General features: G+C 35.0%; 1 long non-coding RNA gene across 1 annotated transcript in view; it reads right to left on the bottom strand.

The window, feature by feature from the left end:
• LOC104849207 overlaps positions 1-11,952 on the bottom strand; it is a 336,781-nt gene that overhangs the window by 293,180 nt on the left and 31,649 nt on the right. The window contains exon 2 of the long non-coding RNA XR_776671.2: positions 846-931. This is a non-coding gene — a long non-coding RNA (uncharacterized LOC104849207). The remainder of the gene's footprint in view (positions 1-845; positions 932-11,952) is intronic.

Genomic DNA, 11,952 nt, shown 5'->3' with positions numbered 1-11,952 from the left:
AAAAAAAAAAAAAAAAAAAAAAGATGACTGGTTTCTAGGGGCTCTGACGTAGGAAGAGGAATTATACCATGATAAAACTTTCGGGCAAATAAAATTATTCAGAGTGGAACTGTGGTAGTGGATGTAGGACACTGTGCCGGTTAAACTCATCACTTATTTTAGTGGATGAAGATACTCCTGGAAAAGTGATAGGATCGTGGGGTATCACACTTGCTGAATGTGGCCCTAGTTGGCGTGGTGGGACACGGGGGTCACTGGTGATGGGACTTGGGAGAACAAGTCTCTTGCCGGTGCTCTGCCCCGTGCACGGCTTCCTGGCCACCACAAAGTGAGCAGCTATGCTTCCCTACACATTTTTGCCATCATTTGTTGCCCTACCTCAGACTCACAGCAGTCAAATCAGGTAACCATGGACTGAAACCACCGAATGAAACTATAAGACTGAAACAAATCTCACCTCCTTCAGATTGTTGGTGTCAGGTAGTTCTTTCCAAGGATGGGAAAGATGACCGATTCAGGCACTATGAATTTTTCAAAACTCATAAAAATATGTCTGAAATTTGCTATTTATTTCATTGTAACAAAATAATTTTGACTGAAAATTACCATCAAAAAGGGAGCAAATTCAGAAACAAATATATACACAGAAACAGATAGGAGTCAAATACCATACATATGAATTCACTTAGGAGCTAAGGTGTATCTGTCAACTCTAAGTCACTACATCTAGTATTTTGCAGTCAAATCACCTGTGTATTGGTGAGGGTTCTCTACAGAATCAGAATCATTAGGAAGAGAGGGGGGAGTGGGGAGAGAGGAGCAAGGGGATTTATCAGGTAACTTACAGGATCAGAGGCAGAAAAGTCCATAATGGCCATGAGCACAATGGCCATGGAGAATCCACCAGCTGCTAAGTCCAAGAATCTGGAAGCTGCAGAACAAAAGAAGTCAAATAAGAATCACCAGGCCAAGACCAAATGCCTGGAGGCTCTATGAGAGTGACTGGTATGAATTCTTGTTGAAAACTGAAGAAACTGGAGTCTGATTTAACAGGGATGACAGTATCAAAATATGCACCCACTCAAGCAGAATGGTACTTTTCAAATGTGTACCCACTTCCTCTTTTTTCTCTACTTATTCCATTCAAGCTATAAGTGTACTGGTGCTACCCACAATCACTGCAGGTCTTTCCCCTCAGCCTGCTGGCCTACAAGCCAGTTGTCTCTGGGAATACCTCATAGACTCAGAAATGTGCTTTACTAGTTTGCTAGGCATTTCTCAATCAAGGTGACATATGATTAATGGTCACACATACCATTCATCCTCCCAGTGAAACTGGAATAAGGCAACATTTTGCCTTTCAGTTTTGGATCCAATACTGTAAAGAAATGTCTCTCCATGGTATACTTAGCAACATGTTCTTCACATTTTTGTTCTTTTTACTAGTGATTTAATCTTTTTAGATATTTCTTTTGTACTAAAGTGCTATATAGCGCCCTTAAAAAAGAAGATTGCGAAATGATGTACAGAGAAAATGTGTGCTAGGTAAGTTGCATTTAGGCTTAAGTACCATGAATTTAGTGGTATATGTATCTATATCATTTGAATATATATGTACATATATTTGAATACTTTGTTATTTAACTATATGTCAAGGTATCTTCAAACACATCACTAAAACCAAGGTTATGTTCTAATCATTGGGCAAAAAATGTTATTACTCAGGATTTTCCCTGAAAGAAATGGTTCCAGGTTTACTAGTTCAGTCTTCACAATGATCTTATAGAACACAAGTATGAATAATGAGAAATAGACAGAAATAGAGAGAGAGATAGACATGTTTTAAACTTAACACACATAAACATATAAATATATATATTAGTATGTTTTTGTTCTAAATATTAAAAAGTATGTAAGAAGTGATTTTTTAACTTCCAACAAGATTTAATATTTTTGCCATTTTTGTTGAAATTGTTTTCATAAATGTATTCCATCTGGAGCTTAATCAAATCCAAAGACTTTATATGAGTTTTATATAAGTTAATAAGTCTCTTGTTATGGTCTTCCTCAGTTTTCAAGTTGTTTAGTGATAACAACACTTTAGGGATAGAGTTTAACTCCTCATTCATTGTGTTAGAGAGCTTTGCATCACCACGACAAAACACCTGAAGTGATGAATTTATAAAGAGAAAGTGTTTATTGGCTCACAGTTTTGATGATTCTAGTCAATGACCAGGGGGCCTCACTGTTCTGTGCTCTATGGCACATTATGGTGGAGCAAAGCATCTCGTATCATGGCCAGGAAGCAAACAAGTGAGTGAGAAGAGGTCTGGAGTCCCACAGTCCTGCAAGGGCATGATCCTAGTTACCTAAGGACCCAATTCTTAAAGTTCCTGTCACCTCCCAATAGCATCACCCACTGTAGAGACAAAACTCTCAGGTGAGCCTTTGGAAGACATTCAGTATCCAAACCATGGGCACCTAGCTATGGTGGATGTTTTTACTCACTTTACATTTTATTAGAACCCTGACTCTATTCTACCCCACTGCACCAACCGAAAGGAAGAATTATGTCATTTGTCCACCTAATGTACATTAAGATCATAGATACCATTTGTTTTTTATAAAAATAAAATTATTTATTTTTCTTAAAAGCAGATTTTTCTTTACAAATGAAAGTTCTAGAGTTTAACTGTACTCAGTCACAGCTTGAAATATGCTCAGACTTCTCTGAAAAGCTAATGTGCATATTAACAGTAAACAGACTTCTTTAGGGCGAAGACGTGTGTGATTGAAACTTAAATAATGTTAAAGAGAAATCAGGTTTCTAAAAAGGTATTTAAAGTGTTTTCAAAAATTTAATTACAATTGAATCAAGATAATGTTGGAGAGGTGTCAGAAAAGAAACAGGAAAGTTAAAGTGAGATGGCACATTTGTACTTTTCACGTCCTTTCTCTTTCGTTCATTTGTTTATTGCATGTTTGATCACTTGCAAATCTGTATCTCATCCAGTTCAGCTGCTCCCACTGTATCCTTTATTCTAAGAATATTTGCCACAATAAACTCTTAGCCAAGGTAGAAAGTCAATCTTTATCACCCCCTTTAAAATATGTATAGATATCCCTTTCACAGAATTTAAGCAATTTCCTCTTGACCATGAAATTTCTTAAAACTTATTCATGACAGAAGGGACAAATCAGGCTACACATGTCTTTATTTTCTCTCTCTGTTGATGATAGTACCTTTGCATACGTTATATAATATTGCACATATTCCATTTTTAAATTCAATTATAATATCTAAAGCCTAGTGGTTGGGAACATTGTGCCTTCTGGAGGAAATGTTTAAAAGAACTGAGAAGAAATTTCCAGAAAGAGATAAAAGGATTTCTTTGAAAATGGCACTAGAGTGTTCTATAGTTCTTCCTTATAAATTGAAAAGATTTATGAAATTCCACAGCGAAAGAATTGTTTCTGGCTAAGGACTTTATATAAGAGATTTACACATTTTCCACTTTTCTATTGTAAGTAATGGAATACACACCCCAAGAAGAATGAACATATGGACCGAAACACTTTTATATGCATGTTTGGGTGGTACTGGAACTGTTTCGGAATATGAATGTGAACTGGTGAAGAATGTCAAATATTAATCTCATTTTTAAAATGTATCTCTGGACTATTTAACAGGCAGTGGAGGAAAATGGCAGAGAAGCTCTGGCTGGGAGTATGGAAGCAACTGTTTCTCTATCCAATTTTAAATTTCCTAATAGGAAATATTAAAGCATGTAGTTTCAAAGCCACTTTGTAGGCTGACGTACCCTATTAAAGTGTCCTCACAACTACATTATTAAATGCAGAAAAACAGAACATGATCATAATATTAAGGGAGAAAAGAAGATCAAGGGGCTCTCTCCACTCTGACTAAAGATTTACTACACAGTTAATTAAACAGATATCTATTGATAATTCAACAAATATCTACTTGCAGGAGACACTAATAGTAAACCATGAAAATTCAATGTTCCCTGCCCCACCAAATTGCCTGAAGCAAGACATATCAAAACTGGATGTAGGTGAAGTATTAAATACATAAATGCTTAAACTGATGATAGTAAAATTTATTATATGCCATATATATATATATATAACCACAAATGTGGTTACAATTAAATCTCAAAGCTCCAATAATTATGCCTGTTTTATTTACCAAAATGCTGTTATTATCATAAATAAAAAATGAAGCATTACTATATAATTATTCTCAAGGTTTACATCATTAAAACATGCTTTATTTCAAAACTTGCTACCTTAATTTACTCTTCTTTTTTTTTCCAAATACAGTGTCTATAATATTATGACATGTTAGACTTAGTAGTGTCAGAATTTCTCATAACAAAGATAATGACCAAAAATTTAATGATCTGATTTATAAGATCAACCTTGGAATAATGACACAGTCACTTAATTTCCTTTGCTTTGTTTCCTCCTCTTACAGGTCAAAAATAACACTTACTTTACTGAATAACATTCGGTAGACAAAATATACTTATTAATCAATAACAGGGCAAAGTAGCAGATGCCCTGTCACACAAACATGTAAGATTTTATTTTATAAATTTTGCTATCATCAATTATTTGTTCCAATTATTTAGTTAAATCAAATTAGATAAATAAGTCTGATTGGATAATGACATCTCCATATCGCACATTTAACATGCCCAAGTAAACTTTAAGACCAATTTTTAAATCATGAAGCAAAGATAACATGTAACAGAGATGTTTTTTAAATTATCATACACAACTTCTTGTCTTTATGAGAAAGAGATATTTAATTAACACAATGACACCATTGTAATTTATCTTACTCTCTCCCTACCTCAAAGTACTTTTAAAAGAAAATAGAAGTGCCGTTCCACATTGCAAGGAAATGGCAGTTTTATTTTTACAACAAACTTTCAATGATTATTAATAATCTACAGAGTAAATGCTGAGCCAAAAAGCATTTTCACAGAAGGCATCAACTCACATGCAAAGGAAATAAAAAGCCACCTGAAAAAACACAACTTTTAAGAGCACTTCTTCGAAAATGAAAAAGCACTCAATTTCCTTCTCAATAATCCTATTAACACCACCTCTTTATAAATTTGTACCGAAATACTCAGTTAAAGTAACTGACTTTTCTCCACAAACTCTCGTAACCTGAAAACTTATTTCTTTAGTTTTTATCTCAAATGGTTTTAAGGGCCAATCCCAACCTATAGATCCTAGAATATTGACAGACCCTTAATTGCAAATCAGCTAATTACGACTATAATTGTGATCAGTTTTATTAAAATCCAATTTCTGGTTCTTCTTCTCATTTACTTTGCAAGGGACATTGTAATTTTTTTTTAAAGTAAATAACAAATTATCATTCCAATTGCCCCTAAAGATTAGTATGTAAATTAGTAAAACAAAAAATCAATCCCCCCTTTTAAGTGTTTTTCTGAAATTAAAATTGAACACATGATTTTCTAGCTACACTAAACAAAGATTAACTCGTAGCTCTTTTGCTCCACTGATTACAGATCGTGTACTTTTACCGAGGATGACTTTAGAGCCTGCCCAAGAAAATGATAAGGCAGTAAATTCTACAAAGTGAAGAAAGATTTGGATTTTCTAAAACCACTAAGTAGCCAAGTAGGAATGTCATATGCTGGCTGGGCCGATCTCTGTCAGCATGATGCTCAAAAGAGGTAAGCAGCAGCCAAAAGGAAATCAGAATGCAGAAAGCATGTACAGAACACAAAGTCAGTTAAGCTTTTCTTCTGGTTCCACTTAAAAGATACAGAAAGTAAAATTCACACAACTCACTTTACAACTTACTGTGGAACAACTTTGAAATCTGCTTTCCTGGCATGAATTTAGAGGAAGAACAAAAGGCAACAAGTGAAAATTTTTAGAGTTAGAATGTGCTATGTACATTTACCAGCTCTCCCTGATGAATGTAATCATTATGCGCTAGAAACTTGTACTAATAAAAATTTCACTTATTTGGTTTGCCTGTTCTCCCCTTGATACTTCTCCATTGCTATCCTTTTCCCTTCCTTTTGTGTTAGCCTCCTATTCAAAACTGTTGTGGCGTGTGTCTAAGTATCCCCTCAAAGTGTCATGCAGTCTTTTGGGGGTAGCGAAATCTGGAATGTGTGATGATGTGATGATGTTAGGATTAAAGGTCTGTGATTACTACACCACTACCTGTGAGTGAATGATTTGGCACCACCCTGATCCTGGCAGTCTGAAAGCAATAAAAGGAGAGGAAAGATACTGTTAAAGTCCCTTGTTGCCTTTGGTGCCCTGTGCACCCCGTAATTGTTTCTCCTCTGCGATGCCTATCTGCCATCCACCCTGCCTTTGAGACAGACAATTATGCACTGAAACCTCGATGAACTGCAAGCCCAATAAAACCCTTTCCCTCTAACTTTGGATGTCAGGTATTTGTCTAAGCAATCAGAGAAAAGTAACCAACACAAAAACCTTGAAAGAGCCTGGTTAATGAAATCCAAGGGTTTGAACATGAAAGATTTCCACAGGATTTCCACCTACTGATCTTATCTTCCGTCTCATGAATTCGTGCTTCTTCCTCAAACCTTAAACAAACTAGAGTGCTCATTTTCCCACAAATACTCCCTATCATCATACCTTATGCATACCCTACTTCTTTCACCCGGGAAATCTCTTTCATCAATCCCTATCTGAGTCAGAGAGGCTCTGTGTAGCACAGTCTATCTCAGGAAGCCTCTAATTCACTTATCTCTACCCTTAGCATCCATATTATCACAGTATTCCTTTTATTCCAAAATGTACAGCACCTTCTCATTCATTACAGTTAATTATATGCCTTACTACCTAGTAGTGTAAACAACAGGAAAGCAAAAATTAAATGTTCCTACATCTATTCACTACAATAATTTCAAAAATGCTGCCTTTCCATGGCAGGTTCTCATGCCTGTTGTATTAATTAAATTTTGGTCAAGTTGTCTCTTCTGAAAAATATATCTGGCTGACACTTAAATGACCAGAAATACTATGACTATAGATGTATGATGAGTTTTTGGAGGTAGAAAAAACATATACACATTTACTGCAATCAACTGCAATTTCCAGAAAATTATTAGTTTTTTTCCTCCTTGGTTTCTTGGGAGACTGAGCCAGACAACTTTTCTATGTGATACATTTGTTAAGTAGTGTGTCTGACACAGTTTATCTGACATTGACAAACTGCTAGAAATTTTTCATTAAAAAGAAGAAACTGCTGAATGCATTGCTTTTAAAAACACAAAAAAAAAATGTTGCTCAACATCAATTGCGTGAGGAAATTTTTTATGGTTGCTAAGGGTATAAAGGTGCGTGTACTTTTAAATGCATGGAGAGGAGATAGAGGGAGAGAGAGAAGATGGATGGAGATTATATAGAGTCACCTCTGACAGAATGACTTACTTTCACTTCCTTCAAGCACAGGCAATAACCCTTCATTTTTTATTGGCTAGAAAATATGTCAACTGAAATTTTTCTTTACTTCTCTTTTTTTTCCAGTATCTGCCTCACTTATAAGGATAGGGATAATTCAAATATTATTCTTTCTCCATATAAAATACCATTTTCATAATTCACAGAAGAGGGAGGAAATAGTACAAGGCAAGTAACTTAATTTCAAAACTTTATAAGCAACAGAAAAATATCTGTATCTCAGAACATCAGTGACTACTTTGGTAATCACTAAGTTATATAACATAGACCTTGAATCACTAAGATTCCACTTAAGAGCTATAGAAATTGTTAGTTAATTAGAACAGAATGTGTAAAACCATATTCCATTTGCGTTTTTACTTATTGCACCAGGGAGTACTGGCTTCCCTATTTTCAAGTATTTCTTTTTTAAAAATATCCTAATATTGACATTCACTTTGTTAAACATTATAAATCAATTGAAATTATCATAAGCAGTTATATCTTTCCCATATAATCATGATTATAAAAGCTCTAACATTCTAACATTTGTGTATTAAATTCCCCTATAGGCCGGTGACCTTTACCCTGCTAAGGAACATGTTTGTTCAGCTAACATCATTAAATTATATGTATTGATTTTCACCTATGAGAGACAAGGATTTATTTCACACAACTCCACCACCCACTATAGTTTGGATTTATGATTTTCCCCCAAATCATATGTTGAAATCTAACACTCAAGGTGATGATATTAATATGTAATCTTTTTGAAAGACAATTAGGGGTCTCTCATGAGTGATATCAGTGCTTTCGGGCCTCTTCTGCCATGTAAGGACAGACCATTCACCCCTTCCAACCTAAATGAAAGCATCCAGAAAGGTCATCTTGGAAGCAGAGAGAAATCTCTGTACAGACATTGAATCTGCTGGTGCTGTCAACTTGGACTTCCCAACTCCCAGAACTGTAAGAAACAAATTGATATTATTTATAAGCATCCTAGTTTAAAGTACTTTGTTAAATTGCCTAAATGGACTGATGCCACCTCTCCTCAATTTCTTTTAGTTATAGTATTATTTTTACTACCTGTAACCTCACAGTGTATAATAAAAGACAACTTCCATTTCCATTTTCTTGTACAATCAACCATAAGTGATATCCTTTGATTTCTCATTCTGCAAGATGATGCTCTCTATAAAGATAAAATGACCAAGGTTTCACACTTTCATAATAAATGTTTAGTAAAAAGATGGACAGAGACTGTTTTCTTAGGGTATCTCCTTGAGAAAGCATAAGAAGCCTGATAAAAACCCAAACCCAGCAATCTTATGAGTTGGTGAATCTTATAATGCTAGGAATTGTAAAAACTTCAAGGGGTTGAGTAGTCTTACAACTCACATAAAAATCAAGGTGAATCTTCTCATCTCTCAAGGAGATAAGACATGATTTAATTGTTTTCTCTTCTGATTTTCCAATACATATTTAAATGGAATTCTACTCAAAAAAAAATTTTTTTTGAGACAGGGTCTCACGATGTAGTCGAGACTGACCTGGAACTCACTATGTAGCCCAGGCTGGTCTCGAACTCATAGTGATCCTCCTGCCTCAGCCTCCCGAGTGCTGGGATTGCAGGCATGTGCCACCACGCCCAGCTTTACTCAAAATTTGAAGGCCTTTCCATGCTATGGTTATATCCACAAAAATCTCTAATATTTACTCGTTAATAAATGTATTCTCTTACCTATAGTGGTACAGGAGGAGAGATGGAGGAATTCTCTTTTGTTGATGGAATGTTTTACTTTCCCAACAATTATCAAAACTAATATTATTTCCTTCTCCATCTCATACTCTCAATAATTATGTTTCTATGTTGTCAATGCTAATAAACTTCACTTTGTGTTTTATAATTGGAATACGCACCATACTTTGCTTCAGTTTGATTAAAAGATGAATGCCAATAAAAAATTATTTAAATTATGATGAATGTATAAATATCATTCACTATATAGTAATGTAATGATGATAGTTTTTTTTCTTTTTTCCCCCTTTTAGATTCTCCAGTGCTATGCAAATAAGAGTGCACCTGATATCAAGATCAATAGGACTATCTTGCAAACTCAAATCGTTCTTCGTCTTATATAATTTTCTTATTTAGTTTGGAGGTGGTACTTTTGCTTTTCCTTGAAAGAGAATTAACATATACTATCCTGATATCTGTAGCTTCCTATCTGTTCTGGTTAGTTCTCAAAATGTATATCATTCTCAAAGTTATTATTTTTAGAGCCCACTGAGGGATTCTGTTTCGTACGGGATTTTTAGAAACAAGCCTGCTACAAAGCTGTTATATAATGATTTTTTTCATCTGAGGACTGAATTAATTCCACCATTTCTTGTATCTTTTTTCCTCCTTCCCAAAGCCCTATCTCCATTCTAATACGGAAACTCTAATTCTGCTGCCTCTATAGTCTATCTTCACACAGACCTGCTTCACTTTTAAACCACTACATGCCAATATGCCAGTCTCTCACTACAGTTTTGTTGCTTTCAGTTTCCTGGATCTCCTGAACAGCTCTCTTAAATTTCATCATAATCCCTAATCTTCCAGAATTGGCTCCATTGTCTCATCTGTCCATCACTTCAACAGATTTATCCCCATGCTATTAATTCATTACCCTTTATTGTTCTTTTTTCTCCAGCCTCTCCCAACTATTCACAGCTTGCATTGTTGAAGTTTTCTAGAGGCACAGAATCAATAGAATTAGTGTGTGTGTGTGTGTGTGTGTGTGTGTGTGTGTGTGTGATATGCAGTATGTATGTTTAGTTATGTAAGGAGATTTATTAGGTAGCTTAAAGAATCAGATGGGTGACTCTGCAATAGCCATCTGTGCACTGCAGAGGCAAAGAATCCAGTAGCTGTTCTGTCCAACAAGCTGAAAGCTACAAAAGAAAGAGATTGAGGATGTAGTGCCAGTCCAAGACCAAAGACCAGAAGAGTGAAAGGTTGGAGAATGGCTGGAGTAAAGAAACTGGAGTCTGATGTCCACAAGTATCAGCAAAAGATGCACCCACTCAAGCTGATAAAGCTTTTCAGGGCCAGCCAAATTCTTCCTCTTTTTTCCTTTTATTCCATCTAGGCCTCAACCCTATTGAATGAACCCCACAACCAGAGTGGGTCTTCCTCAGGTCAGTTTTCTGGCCTACATGCTAATCGTCTCTGGAAACATCCCACAGACTCACCCAGAAGTTTGCTGCACTAATCTACACATTTCTTAATCCAGTCAAGTTGACATTTCACAGTTAATGGCACACATTTCTACCGAAATACAGAGCACTGTTGGAAAATGCTATGGCACTACAAATTAATGGTCTCCAGCTTGAAGGGGGTTCTCAATGCTGGCCAATAATGGAAGTATCTGTGATACATTCTTTTCCTTTTGAATTGGGGATTTGCCCTCGTTTATCAAGCTTCTGATCCTGTTTGCTAGCTGGTTTCCCACTCCACAGGGAGAAGCCATAGAAAATATACACCCTTAATGACCTTTTAACGTACTGTCATTGGCTTTTGTTAATACCAAGAAAAGGAAGTGAGGACTTTTACGTGTACAGTAAGTCCCATGTTTGTTTAGCCTTTGGTTTTATACTATTGGTGATCATAGTACACAAAGAAGCCTAAAAAGGAAAAATTATATAGGCCACATTTTCTTACAACAAAGCAAGTACAGTAAAATAAAGGTAATATATGATCCCATATTCATCATTTGCTATTTTCAGACACTGTTTCATTTATATACATATATAGACAGGAACACAGGGACACATATAACTCTGTTTGAAATCTTAAAGCAAAGCAAAACAAAAAGAAATGTCCTAGAGGAGCTATACTTACTTTAAAACATTTTCTGCGATCTTGCACAGCAAAAATAATGGAATGATTCATAGTTTAGATTCTGTATAGTCCCAAACATTAAGCATATTGGTTCTTGCTTTTAAAATTATAACTACATTATTCAAATTTCTGAATTTACTTAAAATTGACTACACTGTTGTATTTTTTAATTGCTTGTTAAACTATTTTTTAATTTCCCTTTTAAAACAATAGATTTATAGAATAATTTCTTTTAATTTCTTAGTATGTATATGTCTTTAGTGAAAATACAATATATCATAATGATTAAGTGCAGGAAAATATAAGTCTGACCAGGTTTATATCCTGAGATCATTCTTTGGGTGTTGCGGTAATTCATGTGCATACATGTAAACAATTCTTTCAGAATTTCAGAAATCACCACAAAGGACTAGGATTTCTGAGTGAGCAAGTAAGACCTAAAGGTATAGATATTTAAATGTGAGTATTGCTATACCTTCTAATTATTCCCTTAGACTATTGAGACCACTAACATTCAACATATTTATATAATGTTCTAATGTCAGCAAAACAGAACCAATGTACATTTTATTTCA

This window comes from Fukomys damarensis, unplaced genomic scaffold, assembly GCF_012274545.1.
Source record: "Fukomys damarensis isolate Sample0158 unplaced genomic scaffold, DMR_v1.0_HiC HiC_scaffold_5, whole genome shotgun sequence".
NCBI classification, from domain to species: domain Eukaryota; kingdom Metazoa; phylum Chordata; class Mammalia; order Rodentia; family Bathyergidae; genus Fukomys; species Fukomys damarensis.
Note: the sequence above shows the minus strand (reverse complement) of the source record. Positions and strands in the feature narration are given on the sequence as shown.